Source organism: Anopheles maculipalpis, chromosome 3RL (genome assembly GCF_943734695.1).
Source record: "Anopheles maculipalpis chromosome 3RL, idAnoMacuDA_375_x, whole genome shotgun sequence".
NCBI lineage: Eukaryota > Metazoa > Arthropoda > Insecta > Diptera > Culicidae > Anopheles > Anopheles maculipalpis.
This window is the reverse complement of record NC_064872.1, coordinates 18,781,224-18,799,606: the sequence shown is the minus strand read 5'-3', so window position 1 is coordinate 18,799,606 and position 18,383 is coordinate 18,781,224. Positions and strand designations below refer to the sequence as shown.

General features: G+C 42.5%; 2 protein-coding genes across 2 annotated transcripts in view; both read left to right on the top strand.

Annotated features, from left to right (window-relative positions):
- Positions 1-11,801, top strand: part of LOC126564110 (ribonuclease Z, mitochondrial) — a 346,473-nt gene extending 334,672 nt beyond the window's left edge. Inside the window, exon 7 of the mRNA XM_050221043.1 lies at positions 11,792-11,801. The gene's annotated coding sequence lies outside the window, so the exon portion shown is untranslated. The remainder of the gene's footprint in view (positions 1-11,791) is intronic.
- Positions 1-18,383, top strand: part of LOC126565807 (angiotensin-converting enzyme) — a 76,423-nt gene that overhangs the window by 26,769 nt on the left and 31,271 nt on the right. The gene's annotated exons all lie outside the window — the stretch shown is intronic.

Genomic DNA, 18,383 nt, shown 5'->3' with positions numbered 1-18,383 from the left:
ATTGAGGTTTCTGCTACCTAAAAGATCATCAAAAAAATGTCTACGTAATCAGCGAATGCCAGGATCTGGACTTAGTCATAGAAGAGTGCACACGACGTTACCATCTCCGAGCCTCCGAAATTTCTCTTTGTTGTGGCTCTCAGAGAGCATATAAACGCCAGGTCGACGAGAACATAGACCCTTGACTTGAAGTAAACTAAAAAAGGACTCGTATGCGTTTAATAAAAACTTTGATTTGATTCTAATGTATCAAACAAAATGTCATCCGCTGACACTAAATAAACCTTAAATGAATACTATTAATTTTTAACTTCAAAATAAAAAGTTATATCTTGTAAAATATCAAACAATTGGGTGTCCCAACGTCCAAATTTTCAATGTTAAACACAACAACCCTTAATATCGATAACTTTTTAAGCTTCTAATTCCCTTTAATTGTTGTCAAAGGACGAAGTACATTTTAAAGCTTCCCCTGTTTATCCCCCTGCTTGCCATTCAAAGCATTACATCGTCCGTCGCTAAAAAGACTAATTAAAAATCCTTGACAAATGCTGGCCGGTTTCAAACTGTGCATCGCCATGCTGCTGCCGCAATCGGTGCGGCATGATAAACGACCATCACGTAGCCATGAGCGTAACCGCTGTGACGATTCCCGACACTGACATGTCGTACAAGTGCATGAAACCATCGCTTTAATGTTACGCAGTGCCGATAATCTGGCACTCATTAGCAAACCCGCAGATGTTTGGCCGTGTTTTAAGATAGTGCGTTGCCAATTTCGCTCATATTGGAGCTGCTCGCCGGCAAGCACGGGCTTTCGTACACATTTTCATCAAGCGGTTAGCTTGTTTTTTCATTGTTTTGTTTGCTGCTTCTGTAGCTTGCCATACGGACATACGACATTGTGACATACGGAATCGATGGAAGTGTTGGAAAATTAGAAATCACGTCCTGCTTAAAGCGTCATGTTTTCGTGTCACTTCGGCCGTACTTCCAGCTAACACCATCAGACGAAGCGTTCGTCAGACAGTGCGGGAAGGAAAAGTCATCAATGCGCGTCGCCATCGTGATCGTGCTGAACACATCAGATCACCATCACCACCACCACCCAGCGGCAAGGTCATAAGGCGCCATCCGTTAGCTCTCTTTTTCCTTACTGTATGGTTAACTGTCGAATGAGAAGTCGAGTGTGGAGGACGGTAGAAACGGGTGAAGCATAATCCTGCGTGGAGCGTATCGCGATGGAGGACACCACGGAGGCAGTCAAAAACACAGAAATTCGGTCTAGTCGACCGGGAATGGACAAAATGGTTAGAAACGGAATATGAGACGGTCTCTTGCGACACATCCCTGTTTGTACGGGTTTGCACATTAATGCCCAGCTTGGCAGAGATTTTTTTTTTTCACTGTTGTTTTGGCAGCCGTGAAGGCAGAAGAAAACGCATCTAACCTTCGACAGTTGATGATGTGAGAGTTGCAAGGAGAAGCTGTTGTATTTGGTCATCGTCTGAAACGATTTGCACCGAAATAAAAAAATAAAATGTTTGGCTTACTTTAACATTACATTTGCAACCATGACGATGATTGTTGCCTTTGCACCGGTGGTTAATAATTGTTTAGCCACGGATTTAATCGGTAGCGGCAATTCAGTTAACACGTAAGATATTTGAATTTTCCTATTTGTTAAGCAATTTTGAGCGATGCCTAGCAATCATCCCAATGGAGGTAGAAATTCAATTGCAAGATTTAATACGGCTCCTATTATTGCATTCTATTTCACCAGTTACAAAGACATGGGATGAGTTCGGATAGTGTTTTTTTAATAGTGTTGTGCTAACTTCAATTATTTAATACTTAAACCTCAACACCAGTGATCGTTTGCGTCACTGGACCCTGTGTTACTAACAATGCGATGTTAAAAATAAATCATCTCAATTTTAAAGTTACACCCAGATTTACTTTAGTGTGTGAAAAATGATTAAATTAACCAAAAAAAAAAAAGGATTAAACCTATCTTCCATACTTTGTGAGCCCTTCTGTTAGCTAACTTGATTTTTGGTCTCCGAGTGCATCGTCCAAAGTTTGGATATAAAATGGATAATTAATTCCACCCACCGGCGTCTTTTTAATCTTCTCACTATTGTCTCAGCCATACGGAAGAGGAAGCTAGTCTGAGAACATGTTTCAGGGTCAAGACAAAACATTATAACTACTAAAGCTGGCAGTAGAATAAAAAAAAATCTTTCATATGGTTTGTTCTAAATCCTCTGTTCGGTCTTCGGGGTTCTATTTATTCAGTGATTGTAAATTTATGTAAAGCTTTAACAAAGCTTTACTCCACAAACATACTTGCTGCTCTTTTCTTTATCAACCAACGAATGCGCTGCAGTTCGTAACCGGAAAACCATCAACGAACCGAACCAGAAAAGACCTTACAACTAGCTTCATAATTGGTTGATTTCGCGTCGCGTCCCATTGTCGATGCTTCGGTTCGGTCATTTGTAATAACCCGGTTACGCCTGCGAATGACCACCACCCCGGTAATGGTATCGTCACAACACACACACAAACACCTTTACGGTGACGGTGTGCCCAACTCCGGGTGGGAAAATTCTCTTACCGCAAGAGGAAAAACTGGCGATCCTCACGAAAGCGCGTTAAAAATTCCTCTACCGACACTCTACCGGTCAGCGCATGGCTTTACATCGCGTGTGAAGTGCCATATGGACTGTCCGAGCAAAAAAAAAAAAAAAAACGCCACATAACCTGCACCATAGTGGTGGTGGAAAAACAAACCGTGCGAGGAAAAACAACAACAAACATTCCCGCGCATCCACACCACCCACCCGGTCAATCGTTACGAGGACGCCGATGGTTTGGTGGCGTACAATTTCCTCAACAACGTCACCCGCATTCATGCACCAGCACGCACTAGATGGTTGTGCCTGTCCAAAGAGTATCACTCGACTTGAACGGTGGGTGAAGCGACGAACCTTTTCGGGGTTTCGATTTTCTTCCGACTTGGCGTAATTGAGCTTTTTTTTTAGTGCGAGCGCCCTCCAAAACGATAAGAAAGCGGCAATGTGACGGGAGCTAGTGGTCGTACCCACCTTTTTACGTGGTCAACAAGCTGACTGGCAAGACACAGCCTTTGGTGGCCGCTTTCTATAGTAAACTGGGGTCGATTTCAATAAAACTCAATTCAATTATCAACCACCGATAAAGGTGCCGATCGGAAAGGTGCGTAAAATAAAATAAAAATAAAACCAAACCCTCGTAAAACACCCGCCATGAGGCTTGTAAATGATTCACCCAAGGCCACGGGTGCATTGTGCCTGCGTCGTCACTAGGAGACTCGTCTCCTGTAAGGCACTTGCTGTACACTACGCTCGTACACTTTCGCTCTGTCAATGTGGCAATTCAAGTCCCTCGCCATGCACAAGTGCCCACAGTTCGCTACTCAAGTCTCATCCCGAAATGGGAAAAGTGTCAATCGCAGCTTGCAGATCAGCACCTGAACGGAAGGGCATTTACTACGAGCAGTTTTGCAGTTGTCCCATTTGTAGCTGATCCATTTGCCATCGAATACAGCGCTCGTGACAATCGCATCACGCGGATGCTTTTGGGGGGATGGTAGAAGATTCAATGGATCAGACAAGCACGAGCACCGGTCAAAGTGGGTCAGCGTAGTTAAGATTGCTACTACTGCTGCAGCACAAAAAATGGCATGTGTCAAGGTGGCGAGCGGTCGATTGTGACGGTGGTTCGGTAATAGGACTGCAAGGACTTTTTGTCAATATTTTAAGTGATTATTACATCTTTAGAAGTTGGATTTTTTTGTTTTTTTTTCTACTGTCATTGCAATGATTTTGAAGATAGTATGTTTTTTTGTGTGTTGCAGTATGCGTGTCTCAATACGTTGATCGCCGCAAAAAAACAAAATCAAAACCACACGTACCCCGGGAGGGGTTGGGTTGCATAAATTAGGCAAACATCTTCAAATTGATTCCTCGCATCGGTGGTTTAATTTCCACTGGAAATGTTTTCACACTCACCCACCGAACGAACGTGAACCGAACGGGCACACTGTTTGGCACACGTTCCGATGACGAATGAAAAAGGGTAAAACGGTTAAATGCGCTCGGCGAAGAAAGGCACTCGCGGAAAACTCACTATAGGAATGAAGGAAAAAAGAAATAAATAAATAAACTGCCAAGCGTGCGTTCACCATCAATCATCCTTCCTATCGTCATAGCCATCAGCACCGAACAGTGGTTGGGCTTTGCTGCAGTTTTTCGAGCCAATAAGGCAAACCGTGTGTTAATTTCATTGATTTTTCAACATTTTTCCAACCATTTCACTCCATCGTTGATCGCGTTTGCCGATCGTGCAGCTAATCAAGGGTGCTATCTTTTGTCCTGCTCAATCATACCGGCCAAACCGGGTCGATTGTCGGGATTGCAGTGGTACCGAAATGGATGACATAAGAGATGGGTTTTGCGACGTTCGTCCATGCATCAGGTGCAGCATTTTTCCAACCGGCGTGAAGCTTTTTCCCTCCTACCAAGCCGATGACGGTCACGGTAAAGTCGAACTAATTATGCCGAGGGACTCCGGTTTTGTGCGCAAATGTGTCGGTGTGCAATGAGTGGTGGCGGATGGAGCTATATGCATCATCGTTCGGTGCATTTGCATCGTTGCACTGCACCAGCGGTGTGAGCGTATGGTTGAAGTGGTACGGGCTCCTTAAGGGAAGCCCTCAACGGTGGCGGATTAAATTAATCCAATGCGCATGGGAGTTTACTTTTCCTTTCACATCGGCCCAGATTTCCTCAACGGTGACGGAAGGACGCAAGCCAAGCTATGGGACGTTTATGAAACCGGCAAGGTTGGAGGGGTAGTTGAAGTGGGCGAAAATTGTGTCATGATTACTAATTGAGACGTTGTGTTCATCATCTATCGGTCGCGGTTGAGCGGTATTGAGTGATTATTTGTGAAAGAGGGATGATCGATTCAAATGACTTATTTCTAGGGTGCGGCAGAAGAGCATACGAGAATCATTAAAACCTGGCAGTATTATTCAACACTTAGCGGAGCTTTAAACTCCATGAAGTTCTTTTCAATTTTTTCTGCTTTATCTAAAAAAAAAATATTATCAAGACGAGGCACTTCCATCAAAACTCCAGGACTTCCATTAGCCATCGTTTAGTCCAATTCTGACTTGTGATATGCCACTGTATCCTAGGAAAGTAACGAACCTATATAGAAGCTGGCGAACAACCAGGCAAACACATTATTCATTTCAATCCTGACACAGTTTCTGAACACAAACACTGATTTTCGTAGGGCTGATTTACCAAATTTCGTCCAAAACTTCACCTATCTTAGGTACAAGTAAACAATTCCAACAAGATAGATGATCACACAAGCGCAACGGTGCAAAGCATTTATCATGATCAACTCACATACGCCAGGCATGAACTTGGTCAAAAAGAACTGATGAATTCCTCTTAGCTATCTACTGAATTGAACTTTTTTCCAGTGAATGAGACTCGCCAGACTCTTGGGGCGGCACCGGTCTTCGCACTTCGCACTGGTATCCAACTACGTGGTATCAGCAAGTCTATTAAGTAATTTGATGGCCGCAAGGCCTTAGAACCTGGTGGTTTATTCTTATCATCAGAAAGGCACCAAGCAACACAATCTCTAAAGAATGAGTACTGTAATGGCATTCACACGAATAGAATACAAGTGAAAGACGTAAATTTTTGGACATCATTAAGTAAAACCACAGAGTTCTTCTCGATATCAGATTAGAAATTGAAGCCCTGTTTGCCGGGTTAGTTTGAATGCTTTTTGTTAAAACAATCTGTACATATTTTGGAAACAGTTTCGAAAACCAAAAAACAGTTGGCTCTCAATCAACTGATGGTTCTTTCTGATCACAGAAGTTTAAGGCAAAAGGCAGGCTTCTTGACACATCGGATTGGCTTTCCTTAGGCTGATTAATTTGATCATGTCTGGTGGGCCTGTAGTCCTTTGACCTCCAATTTCTGGAGTACCATTTTGAATACCATTTTGAATTTCTTTTTTCGTTGAACTATGATTAAATGACATTCTACATGCTTTGTTTGATCTTTTGTATTTTTTATAGACAATACGGCGTAGAGCCGTCATACTAAAATAAATATATAAATTTTCTATGATTGTAATCTTTAAATATAATATTTAAGAGTAAGGAAGTAGCTGTCGATTAAATCAAGCTTTTATTGACATAGCTTGATCACTGGATCTGTTGCCATTTTCGGATTGTTTTCCATCGCTGTACTTACTAATTTTGACAGGAAGCTAGAAGAAATCATGTTTCATGCGTGGTAGAAGAATTTGTGACAAAAAGCTTATTTTTATTCACTATTTACTCACCCTTCACGTAACAACACAGAACATCCAAGAAAACAAAGCAAAAGGAAGACAGTTTACGGTTGGCATCTCTTCATGGTTCGCTGAGAACGTTTTCATGGCCGTCGTCTTGCGATGGGTCGTAAACCTACCCCAAAAAGTAAACCTAATCTCAGCGTCCACTATTAATCAAGCACATCCGGCAGCAGAAGCAGCAAAACTTGAAAACAAAAAATTATGTCCACTGTCCGACGTACGGAAGTAGTTTTGTGTTATATGTTGACTTAATTTTCGTCTTTGAGGCTACCGATGAAGTAATACGGAGGCGTTTATTATTTGACTATGGGTTATAGAAGCAATATGAATTTTAAAAAATGAAAACTGTGCGGATCGAGCCTTTGCGGTAGATGGCAGCGATAGTCGACCGTGAAGGTTTGCATCAATCGATGGAATATATTTTTCTTTCCTGCTTATGTGAACTGCATGAACTGCATTTTTAATGCCACAAAAACGAATCTAAACGACTTATTGAATATTATGCTGAAGCATTTCTCACACAAAAACGAGTATAAAATAACCATCATCATCATCACCAAACAGCATGTTGAAGAAGCAAACCCCATTAAAGAGATAGAATCCAGTTTCCATTTTGCCTTTCTTCACTATCACCACAAACTTAATTATAGCACACAACTTAAAACGATTCGCTTTATAGCTTATTTAACATTTGTTTCCCACCCAACGGTGATCTGTAAAACATATTTATTAAGACGGCCAGCACAGCCCACCCTCGCGTAACCGGTGTCGCCCAATCGCGCCTAGGGCCGCAGGAAAATGCATCAAACGATTGCCGGCCGGACAATGTTATACACATCCAGTTGAACGGCTGACTCTTGTCTCCGCGTTTCATTACATAAATCGAATCGCATTCTCTTTTCGCTGCACGATTGCATTCCACGCAGCTTGCTGCAGCAGCACACTTTTCCAAGACGCTTGTTTGAATAGAAGTGTTGTCGGGATGGAAAACAGAATGCATCGTTGACCTTCGGGCTAGCGTCCTATGGACCATCGTCGACAAATCGTGAAGCGTCCACTGAATGGGACCATTTTCTTTTTAATCAGCCCTTCAGCACTGCTTACAGTTTTCGATGTAATTTTTCGTAACGTTTCTGTGCGAATGATTCAATCGGCACGCGTTGGGATCATTTATTTGTTTATCGCATGCAGGTATTTATCCGGCACGGACCGTCGAGATGAAAGCAGCATTACTCCATTTTTCTTTGCCTTAGCTGTCAGTATCTCTCGTCTCTCGTTTCTCTCTCTCTCTCTCTCTCTCTCTGTTTGCTTTCTGTGATGCAGCTCAAGGACCCGCGAATGCATAAAATCTGCATTTCCAATTACCTAACGTGCTGCTCGCGCCGGCCCCGGGCGGGATGCAGTGTTACAACTCGATTACAAAGCGAAAGGACTGTCGATGAGGTCGACGTGACATCGGTAAAATGAAGAAACGATTTTAGTTTTTAATTGCTGAAACGCACTTGACTGACGGGAAGGTTGTTTGCACAGTGAGGAAATGCGCGCGTATGGTCATAAACATCCGTATCTTAAATGGGTGTCACATTTGGAAAGGAATTATGTTTTTACACCGCATAATTAAGCGAGTGATTACCCTTTTTTTGCTAGCTTTTTTGCATGCTAGCTTTGGTTTGAGTTTGGAGATGGAAACTAAGTTGGTTGTATTAAGACCAAGTACTGGTGTTTCGTCAGATGGCCGGTAGCCCCAAGCAGTTTTTTAATCCAAATAAGGGAGATTTTGGAATGGAAGATTATGGATTTGTCCTCTTTTTAGCACAAAAAAATAGCAGGAATTTGTTAAGCTGGTATTAGCAGTTTTTTCCCAAGATTTGGCTCTGATGGACTCTTAGTACTGGAAATTTGTTCAAGGTCTTTCTTCCTGATCGTAATAAATTCTCGCACAACTCTCTACCCTGCGTCAGTGGATTATTTTCCCTAAATTCCTGATAGAGTTTGAGACCATTGTTTACAATTATTTTCATCCTGAATGGCGCTAACATATGATATTACTTATTATTCTACCATATCCTCTCGACATTTAACATTATTACGAGATGATTTCGTCTTTTATCTAATAATGGACAATGTAAACCCTAAAAATGTTTACCCTAAAAAGCAAGATTATCGTAAAAATGTATGTCCTCATGTTTTTAAGCCTCGTGAAGCCTTAGTGATTGATTAACCCTAGGTATTGATCACTTAATGCTTCTAAAAGATTTTACTACTGACAGTTATTGATGAAACTGCTTTACTTCTACACTTCTACAATGATCCCAAGGAATGAGGATTTTTTGTAACAATTTCAATCTTGCCTAGGGAGCAATAAGGCCAGACCGTCTGCCTAGGATCATCTTCAATGTTGGACGGTTGATTTGATCTTTAGTCCTGAGATGTGGAACGAAAAACGGCCACGCTTTTCCTTCATTAGCAAAAATCAGAAAGCTCTCTCCGATCGTCGATGCGTGAATGACAGCATTTGTATCAATTTGGACTCCAATTTTGACTTGGCGACAACAGCACCGGTCTTCTCATGGCCTGCCAGACTGGAGTTTCTATAACATCCGGCCACATTGTAAGGACTGACTATCCGACTACGTGGTATCAGCAAGTCTAGTAAGCCTTTCGATGGCCGGCTTGACCTAGCAGGTTGTTAAGCATTTCTTTTTCCAATAGTGAGAAACAATCAAATGTGGTTTTATCCAGTGGTAAGGGATGGTAGGATAGCAATAGTGCTGACTGTCCATATTAATAAAAAAAATACTCTTAAGACTGTTAGGACAAACAATTCTTCAATTTCGGTTCTTGGATTGTATTCTAATCGGATCGGATCACTAAAATAAGGATGAATCCTGGTACGAGGATCATCTGTGCTTGTCATTGACTTGGACGTCTCATGATCTTCAAAATTTATCCAAACACAAAACCTAAGCTTCAAGATCAAAAACCAAAAAACTTGCTAGAGACAACAACTGAAATACAGATCAAAAGGATGCAGACAAAGAAAACATAAATCGGTCAAAACCAGCACAACCATCTAAGCGAAAGCACCTGACATTCGATCCACTGCGACACGATTAGTTGCGCCCAATTGGATCCATCCGACCAAAGCCGCGTCCGCTAACCTTGGCGTGCTCTCGGCCTCTCAATTAGGCAACCGCCAGCCGCGATCGATGACGTTGACGGCGTGCGTTGCGCGTACTTCTATAGACGCGCTCTGCATCGGTAACGACGCAACATAACTTTCGCTCTCGTTGGAACGGCCACCCATCCTCCCCCTTCGGTTTGTGTGTACCGTGTGCGAGTGTGTGAGTGTTCCCTCTTCACCCGGGAACCAATCCCCATTGCCGTTCGGATTGCTCCTATTACTTCACTTTTGTTTTGAAGTCAGTTTACTCTTTTATTTACGGACTCTGTATGCCGTACATTCCTTACGTTGCACCTGTCGTACGGCGTAGAACGGGCATGGGCAGCTACCAGATCGTAACATCTCGTGAGTGTTTAGGTCTCCACGGTACTGCAGGTGCAATTTTTCAAAGCATTTTCCCTTTCGAAGAACGATGATGCTGTTTGTAGGAAGGGATGTGAAAAAAAGTGGTTCAATTCATTCGATCTTTACTGCAGCCAGCTTCGGTTGCATCCATCGGAATGCAGATGGGTGCGTAGGTGCAAAGAAAAAAGCCACAACACAATCGCTTTAATGCAAGACAACGCTCCAGATGTAAGAGTGTCGTCAGTGGGTGAAAACCTTTCCATACAAGGGAAAAGTACATTGTGGCGACCTACAACAGGTGAACAGGTAGATTTTATGCGAACCATCGCTTTGCCTCCATCTCATCCAACCGACCGTTTGCACCGACAAAGCAGATGTACACGTATATGCAAACGGTCGGTACTTTGCAGACAAAAAAAAATGGGAGCATTTGGCATCTGTTTGGTAGAGGTGCCACGCGGCGCCACATTGGAGTGGCTGTAGGAGCGTTTGCGGTTTTCCTACGGCACTTGGTGGCCGATTGCCACAGTTTTTTTGTTACTGTGTTTGGAGTTTGGTAGTCATTAGTTTATGTGATTCACTGACTTCATGCCTTTTGTACTATGTTGTGCCATGCGTGAGCTATTTTCATGCACATTTTACACATAATGTCTAATAATCCAATTAAAGGCTAACATTTTGTGTGTCTGATTCGTTGCCGTTTGTTGGCTCATCGCCTCTCCACAGTGCCAAGAGTTTGTTTACGGCGCAGTGTGCCGATCTGATAAGTTATTTTTTGTGGTTTTATTTATGTTTATAGCTTTTTTTCATTTTGATCAATGAGTGGGAAATATTTTTTATACCTGCTAGAAGGCGAGGCCACTCGAAGGAAAACGATGTGAGCTTTTCTCTTTCACTGAACCGATGAAGGCTGCCGAGCCAGATCGTGCCGGAAAACGGAAGCAATGTAATGGTTCGCCCGTTGTTTTTTTTTTCGTTCAAAACTGCTACGAGGGATAATCATCCGAAATAGAAAACGGAAATAAAAAAAGAAGATCGCAGCAAGTAAGACCAGCGCTCTGTTCTGCCTCTACCGTGTGTGATCGTACGTGAAAAATCGAAAATCAAATAGATACACCATCAGCCTCTCTGCTGTTCAAAATATTATTCGCACAACACCCTTGACGCGAAACTTATTAGCTAATGAGACAACATTTCATGGCACAACACCGGCCATCCCACCACAGCACACCTCTCCCTCCTTCCCTCGGACGAGGACGATCATCTTCGCTGGTGTCCATTGGTTTTCGACGGAACCGCTTTGACCGGCGAGAGCGTAAATTAATTTATTGGCATTTTATTATTACTCTCGTTGTGCTTCATACAAACAAACGGGTACACACACACACACGCACACGGCACGGGGGTGGTTTATTTTAAGGAGCATTTTTTGCCTTTTTTCACTTTTTACTGCGATTGCTATGCCCCCACCCAGGGTGTTTATGGGTGTTTTGCTTTCCTCCTTTGAAGTGTCCCAAGCGCAGGTGTGTGTTGCACATTGGGCGTGTGTGGTGAGTAGTTAATAGCACATGACGATGCAGTATCACAATCATATCGACGACAATGACTCGTTGGTTGTGTTTGGAGCATCGGCGCTTGAAGCAATAGTTCAGAAAAGGTAGCGAAAGGGCTTGTTGTTGTTTTAAAGAGAATTTATTTGATTTACATTCTATACTGTAAGTTTTGTAATATAATATGCTAACAAGGAAAAAGGAAGTAGTTTGAAGTTTTCCAGGATGCTTTCGTTAAAAACGTCTGTTATTTTAATCAATTATTATTTAGTAACAGATTCTTCAAATTAAATCTTATAAATCCTTTCATTAAAAATGACACTTAATATCTTCGAATCAACAAAGGAATTAGTACAAAGAAGAGTTTAAGAGTGGATTGAAGACGAATACGGCAGGTCAGTCGGATTGTTTATGTTGCTAGCGAGACGTTAACATAAAAATTGTAGTAGAAATCAAACAGACATAAAGCAACAGACGAGAAGGAGTATCTAAAGAGAATAATATGTATAGAAGATCGAAAGCGTGATCAAGTTTCCAAAATACCAAAGTGCTCAAGTGAGCCTGTCGGTTTATAATTGGAAAATAATTACGAATGTTCTCCAAGATATCTACGGATATCAAACCTGGTAAAAGTCCTTGGAACCTGCGACCTGATTGCTCAGAATAGCATCTTAATGGAAAAGAGTTCAAAGAAGTTCTTGGTAGTTTGTTTCGAAAATTTCAAACAGTGCTGATTGTGGATTTTACTTGATGTCCAAAGGTCCTAATCAGAGGCCTGATGGTCATTCTTCTTTTTGGCACTTCTTTGGCACTACAACTCTCTGCGAAGTCTTGCTCTGCCACTTCCTGCTTTTCGTTATTTTAATTTACACTTAGCTGTATAGTTAATCTTGTGTCAGTGTAGTCCTGTTTGTTGACGCAGACGGAATTCGATTCCCGCTCCTGTCGTTTGAAGACTGATTCTAATACTACGCCTATGCAACCGGTAAATATGATCAAACATAGTAAAGTAATAACTGAGAAAACAATAAAACAAAAAGACAGTATAGTTATTTATAGAAGAAGAAAAAAAGTCGTCAGAGCTACAAAGAATAAAGAACGCAAACGGTTATTGGCCGAGATCGCAGGACACCAATGGTCTTGGGAGGTTCTTTTGTTCCATCACCCCCCAAGTGTCCTTAAATCCCTGGTTGCACGGCTCCTTAGGAGATCGTCTTATCATTTTGCGTTGGACGCACACCTCTAGCGTATAGGACAGTTCGACCTAATTTTTTGGACGCAGGATGGAATATCGCCTTACGTTTCTATTTGGAATCTTCTGGGGGGCGGGCATGATGTTTACCTGAGTATTATTTTTGAGTTTTGGTAAGACAATGGTTTAGCAGGAGCATGGATGAACAAATATAGCAACGAACGTCATTGACGAAGTTTTATGAAACATCCAAATTATGATATATCGTTGTAAGGGATCACAACGACTTACAACTGATGACAAGGCAGTACCATGGCCCACGAAACCCAGCTTAGAGCATGATATGATGCCGTCAAGCTCACTCAGGATGTGGTTTCCTCTAAAGATACAAACCCTCGTCAAAAATAGAACTACGTACTTAGATGACGGTATAGAAATCAGCGAAACGTCCAAGCCCATCCGTTGTAGGATACTCTATTTCGGTTTGAAGAAAGAAATCGCTTCAAACTAGTGTTGGATTGTACCTAGCCTGAACATCAGTGAACGGCAACATGGAAAAACTTTTAATAAAATTTGATGCAATCATCAAGAAAATAGTGTAAAAGATGCAATGTTACAGACGATTAAGTATAAAGAAAGGACCCAAAAACATCCTGCAAATGTCATCAACATAAAACTTCACTCAGCCCTTTATGCAAGGATCAAAACAAACTCTAAAGTTCACGCTCAGTTCAAACACGTAAGGAAGTTTTGTTGCTTTCACTGATCCGTCTCCTGGCAAGCGATCACGATGGCCTTGGGGGCTGGACGAACGAACTAGTTTGTCTGGAAAAGCTTGTCCCGCTGCACAACCCGCACAGCGTTACGCGTGAGTTCAATAAATAATCAATTGAAACGACGGCATAACGAAACCGGCTACACACAAGTAGAGGTGGATCGAAATACGGCGATGGCCGTTTTTGCTATCACCAATCAGTGGAGAAAAATGACGTTGGACGTAAGAAAAATCTGCCCATGGGTAAAATTTCGATCCAATAAACCTCACAGGTGGGCAATGTGTTATAAAGGGCAATTTTTATCTAAAGAAAAGATTCACTCATTCGGTACACCACACATTCACTGGTTGAACTGAATCCTTTTACTTGCTGCAGACGATGATGATGATGATGGTGATGATGGGTAGGCGAACATTTAAGTGCTGTCGCTGAACACGCTGAACTGGGGCAGAACAAAGCAAAACTCGTTTACTGCCACACTCGACTGCATGGAGGAAAACCGGGCTACGCGCAATCCCGGCCAAAGGAAAGTGAACAGAAACTTAAGCTTGAGCGGTGTCGGTGGATAACGACGAAACGAGAATGAAAAGAACGAACGTGGAGAAAGAAAGGGAAACTGTGTTAGTAGTGTACTGACCGTTCCTGGGCCTGTTACGTAAGCGACCCGTACACGATCCGTGATGATCGATCGAATGTGCGATTGAGCTGTAGCGGTACTTAGACCGCCGGAGAGCTCCTTCACGACCAGCTGATCGGCACCATACTGGTACCGTGGGGATGATCATGCTTCGCGTAAAAGGGGTGCAAAAACTGAACATGCCCCATTGTGTGGAACGCTAAACAACGAAAGAAAGAGAGGCGTTGGTCACTCGTGGAAAATCTTCGCTCGGTGGGGAAAACTAATCGCGCGAGAGTGAGTGCAACGTGCCTGAGCGTTTGGAGCCAAAGAGAGTGAGCGTGTTCTGTGATAAGCGAACGATCGGATTTGTTTTGATCGTAGACAGGTGCGAGTAAAGGTGAAATCGGCGGTTGGAGGTGTTTTTCGCCAACAACGATTGAATGTTTACCCTTGCAAGGTAGGCAATCGCAGCTCTGTGGAGCCGTGAAATATTTCAAACAATGCAATGCAGTGGTGAAACTTTTCAACAAATGTGTTTCTATTGGTTCGTTTGAAAAAGTTAGCAGTCGCAGAGAGCATTTTTTTGAGTGCGTCTGAAGTTGAAACATTGTATTATTTGGGACAAAATAATTGGCAGATGCTGAGAAGAACTAGTTCTGCTTCCTTAAAAAGAGCAGCAATATCTATCGATCCATATCTTGCTTTTCCACCAAAGCCTGTGTTGTGTCAGCACCACAAGCTAGTATATAAGTCAGTCAGTCACTTTGTCAGCCAGTTAAGTCAACCACGACCTGTCACCGGTCACTACGACGCGGTGTGTTGCAATAAATTAATTTGCTTTCGTTTAATGTGACTGTTATTATACATAATGTCTTATGCCCATTCCGACGATGGCTGACCGGTGCGACCGAGTTATGATTAACGAACCTCCCCTTTGCTCACGGGGAGATCGGGGGCTGGGTCGAGCAATGTGCGAGGATTGCGAAGATCGTGCGCACAAGCTCGTCGATCGTTTTTAGTATTGTGCCACCGGTAAGACCTTCGGTGACGGCTACCAAATGAAGGCACCACACGGTTGGTATGCTCACACACCAACCAAAACACACCAATGTGCGACAGAAGGCAAGGGCCCAGATGCAGAACGTTTCAGACGAAATCAATCTCAGTAATTACCACCGTTTGCCAACATACATAATTCCGCATCGTGTCAATGAATGGGTAAGGATGGGAGGGAGTTATGGTCGGTGGGGAAGGTACATTCATCTGGTTCGAAACTAATGTTTTGTCTGGTGGCAAACGCGTGCGTTTGGTTTGATGAGGAGGCCCCCTTTGCTTGATTTATGCGACGGATGCAGTTTATTTGAAATGTTAATTAGCTGAAGCGCAAGTCTAGGAACGAGCAGAGAGGAAACGATTGCGTTACCATTTTTGCTTACCGTTTTGCGGTATAACTGGTAGAGTAATGAAATAGTTTTCTTATTTTTATTGATTGCAAGCGGTTTTAGTAGAATATTTAAAAAAAATCCAAACAAACATAGATATCAACTAAAACTATTTGAAGACTTATTTACATTAAATGAATAGTAAAATAGTATTTTAGCTCTCTAATTGACAAGCGATTATTTAAACGTTTTTCTATAAACACCTCCATGCATCACACACAATTCGTCCATTAATGTTGACTCTTTATGCATTATCACCATTCGCCATTTTTTCGGTATCCTCATAAGCTCATCTCATCGGTACCAGCCACAACAAAAAAACCCGCCTCAAAAACCCATGCAGCACTGTTAGCGATTTGCGAATTCCATCGACCAGCGTTCAACCCCGTGAGGTCTCCTCAATCAACCGATAATTGGTTTGATCTTTGAGATCAGCACTTTTGCTGTTGTTTCTTTTATGTAATGTGCATTTTTATCGCTGCTGGGTCGCGGGGTTGTTACGCGTGCCCAACAGGTGTAAAATAATGCTACAGAAACCAATTTGTTGGTGGACAGAATGATTAAAAACCACTTACAATGCAATGCGTGACTTAATGACACACGCGTATAAATGTGTTTGAGATGACTTCATTTTAAAACTGACAGCTGAAGGGATAGGAAAATAATTACAAGATGTGACAATAATTGAAGGTGTCTTTTGCGTGTTTTAATTTACCACCGTACCATTCTTTTAGCCGGTAAAAACATGTGCCGTACCGGTCATTAAAATAACAATCTTGTGACTCCCGTCGGCAATTGTTTACTGACGTCCTTTTTTCCCACGCATAATTGTTACGCAATAAGCTCTTAGTTTATCCAGATTATTAGTTCAGCTACATTACGCACCCTTTACCATCTGTTCCTGGTGGACTCATTTGCATTGCCTGTCGAACGCCACCACGCGTGCACATACGAGACTTGTGTAACTGTGTAGAGAGACAATTTTGAGCTACAAACTGCGAAAAACAAAAACCACTCCATCCTACGATCCAGCTGGACGAAGACAAAAAAAAAAACCTTTCTTATCCTGCCTCTGTGTTAGACGACAGCGGTTTTTGTTAGCCCCAAGACCAATGGGTATTTATCGGCAGACAGCACTCAAACGACACACAAGGAAGCATTACACAGCTCAGTACTCGTTAAGTAAATGTGCCGCCGTTCGTCCCGGTTCCCGGTTTTGGTGGCTCCAGTTTCAAACCGAGCGAAAAATTAACGAGCGCCAGGCTAAGAAATAAATGGAGCAAAAGCATTTCACATACAAACAACCAGGGCCGGTCTCGACTTGAAACATAATCATGCAATCTAGGTGAGCCTGGACTCGAAAGGTACCTTAGCGCACCAAAAGAAATTAAACTTGTTCTGTTGGATATTAGATAATTTTTCCGCGTATGTTTCTGCTGTGCTGGCTACACTGGTCAGGATCAGTCCGTTTGAATTCTGTAGCTTTTGCTGTCAGTTTCGGTAGGATTAGGATCCGTACCCCGGGAGACGTGTGTAAATGTCGATTCACTGCAACGCAATGAAGGCAGATTTGAAGCGTGAATTTGTTGGTTTTTTTATTCGCACATTTTATTGACCACTCTACCACCGTCCTGCGCACATACACAGTGTGTATTCAAATCAGGTTGGCAGGCCCATCCCCCTAACGTTGCCGATGCGAACGTGACGTGCATTGGATCGATCCCGATGGAGCACGGTGGAAGTGAAAACCGTTTGGTAGAATTTATGTAATCGAACGAAAAGAGTTGCTGTGCTGGGAGTGCAGAAGAAGTACCAGGAAACGCCCCGGTCGACCTAATAACGGGTTCGTGTAGTGATAGCTCGCGCAAGTCTTCTGTTCGGTTGCGAGGAAACAAAACGTTTGCACGTTCGATGATCGGTTTTTCGCCAATCGATGTTGATGGGAACTTGGTGGGCTAGATCTCGACTGGACCAGATCGAATGTTCGCTGGTGGGGGCTGAGTTCGATAAACCGGTGATTTGTTGATTTGATTGACACATTGAACAGAGCTAATCATTCGTCTATTTTACCGCACGATTTTAAAGGACAGTCGTTATTGTTCACTTTTGGCGTTAAATGTTGGCTTAAAGTAAAGCTTTTGGTAGAAGAACAATAAATCTGAAAGGCTTATTAATAACCTGACACGGCCAAACTGCTTACTTGGGAGAGACCTTCGATAGTAATTATCAATCCGCGCTACATCAAAGATTACTTTTCTGGCTGTCTTTTTGTCACCAAGTTGCTTATTATTTTCCATCCTTATATAAATAGATAGCTAACGACACCTAATGCCACACGTTGACTCACATATTGTTACGCATTCCCTGCTCTACATGCAACGAGAAGAAGTGACAAAAGCGAAAAAACGCATGAAAACGACCCATAAATATATCTAATCAACAATCAGTGCCAACGATTCCGATCATCCTGCCAGGTCGTCCGGACTGGTTTGCAAATGTGTGTAAAATTATTACTACCGATTGCAGTTGCGCTCGGCAATCAGGATGATTATCCATCGGCGCTACACCATTGACAGCTAGCCAGAGGGCATTTGAAAACGGAACGATTGGCCGCTGAGCTAATAACCAGTGGCTAATAAAGCAATCGAATCGTGCAGATACTACCTTCCCATACACTAAAACAGAAGGAAGCATGAATCTGCGGACAAAAAAATGGAACGGAAAGCAATCAATGTGTGTGTCTGTGTGTTGGTCTACGTTTAATCCGTTTGAATTTTGTAGAGCTGTGAAACAAAGCACTAATTTGTTTCGTTGACAAGCGAGGCGAGTCTATTTTAGAT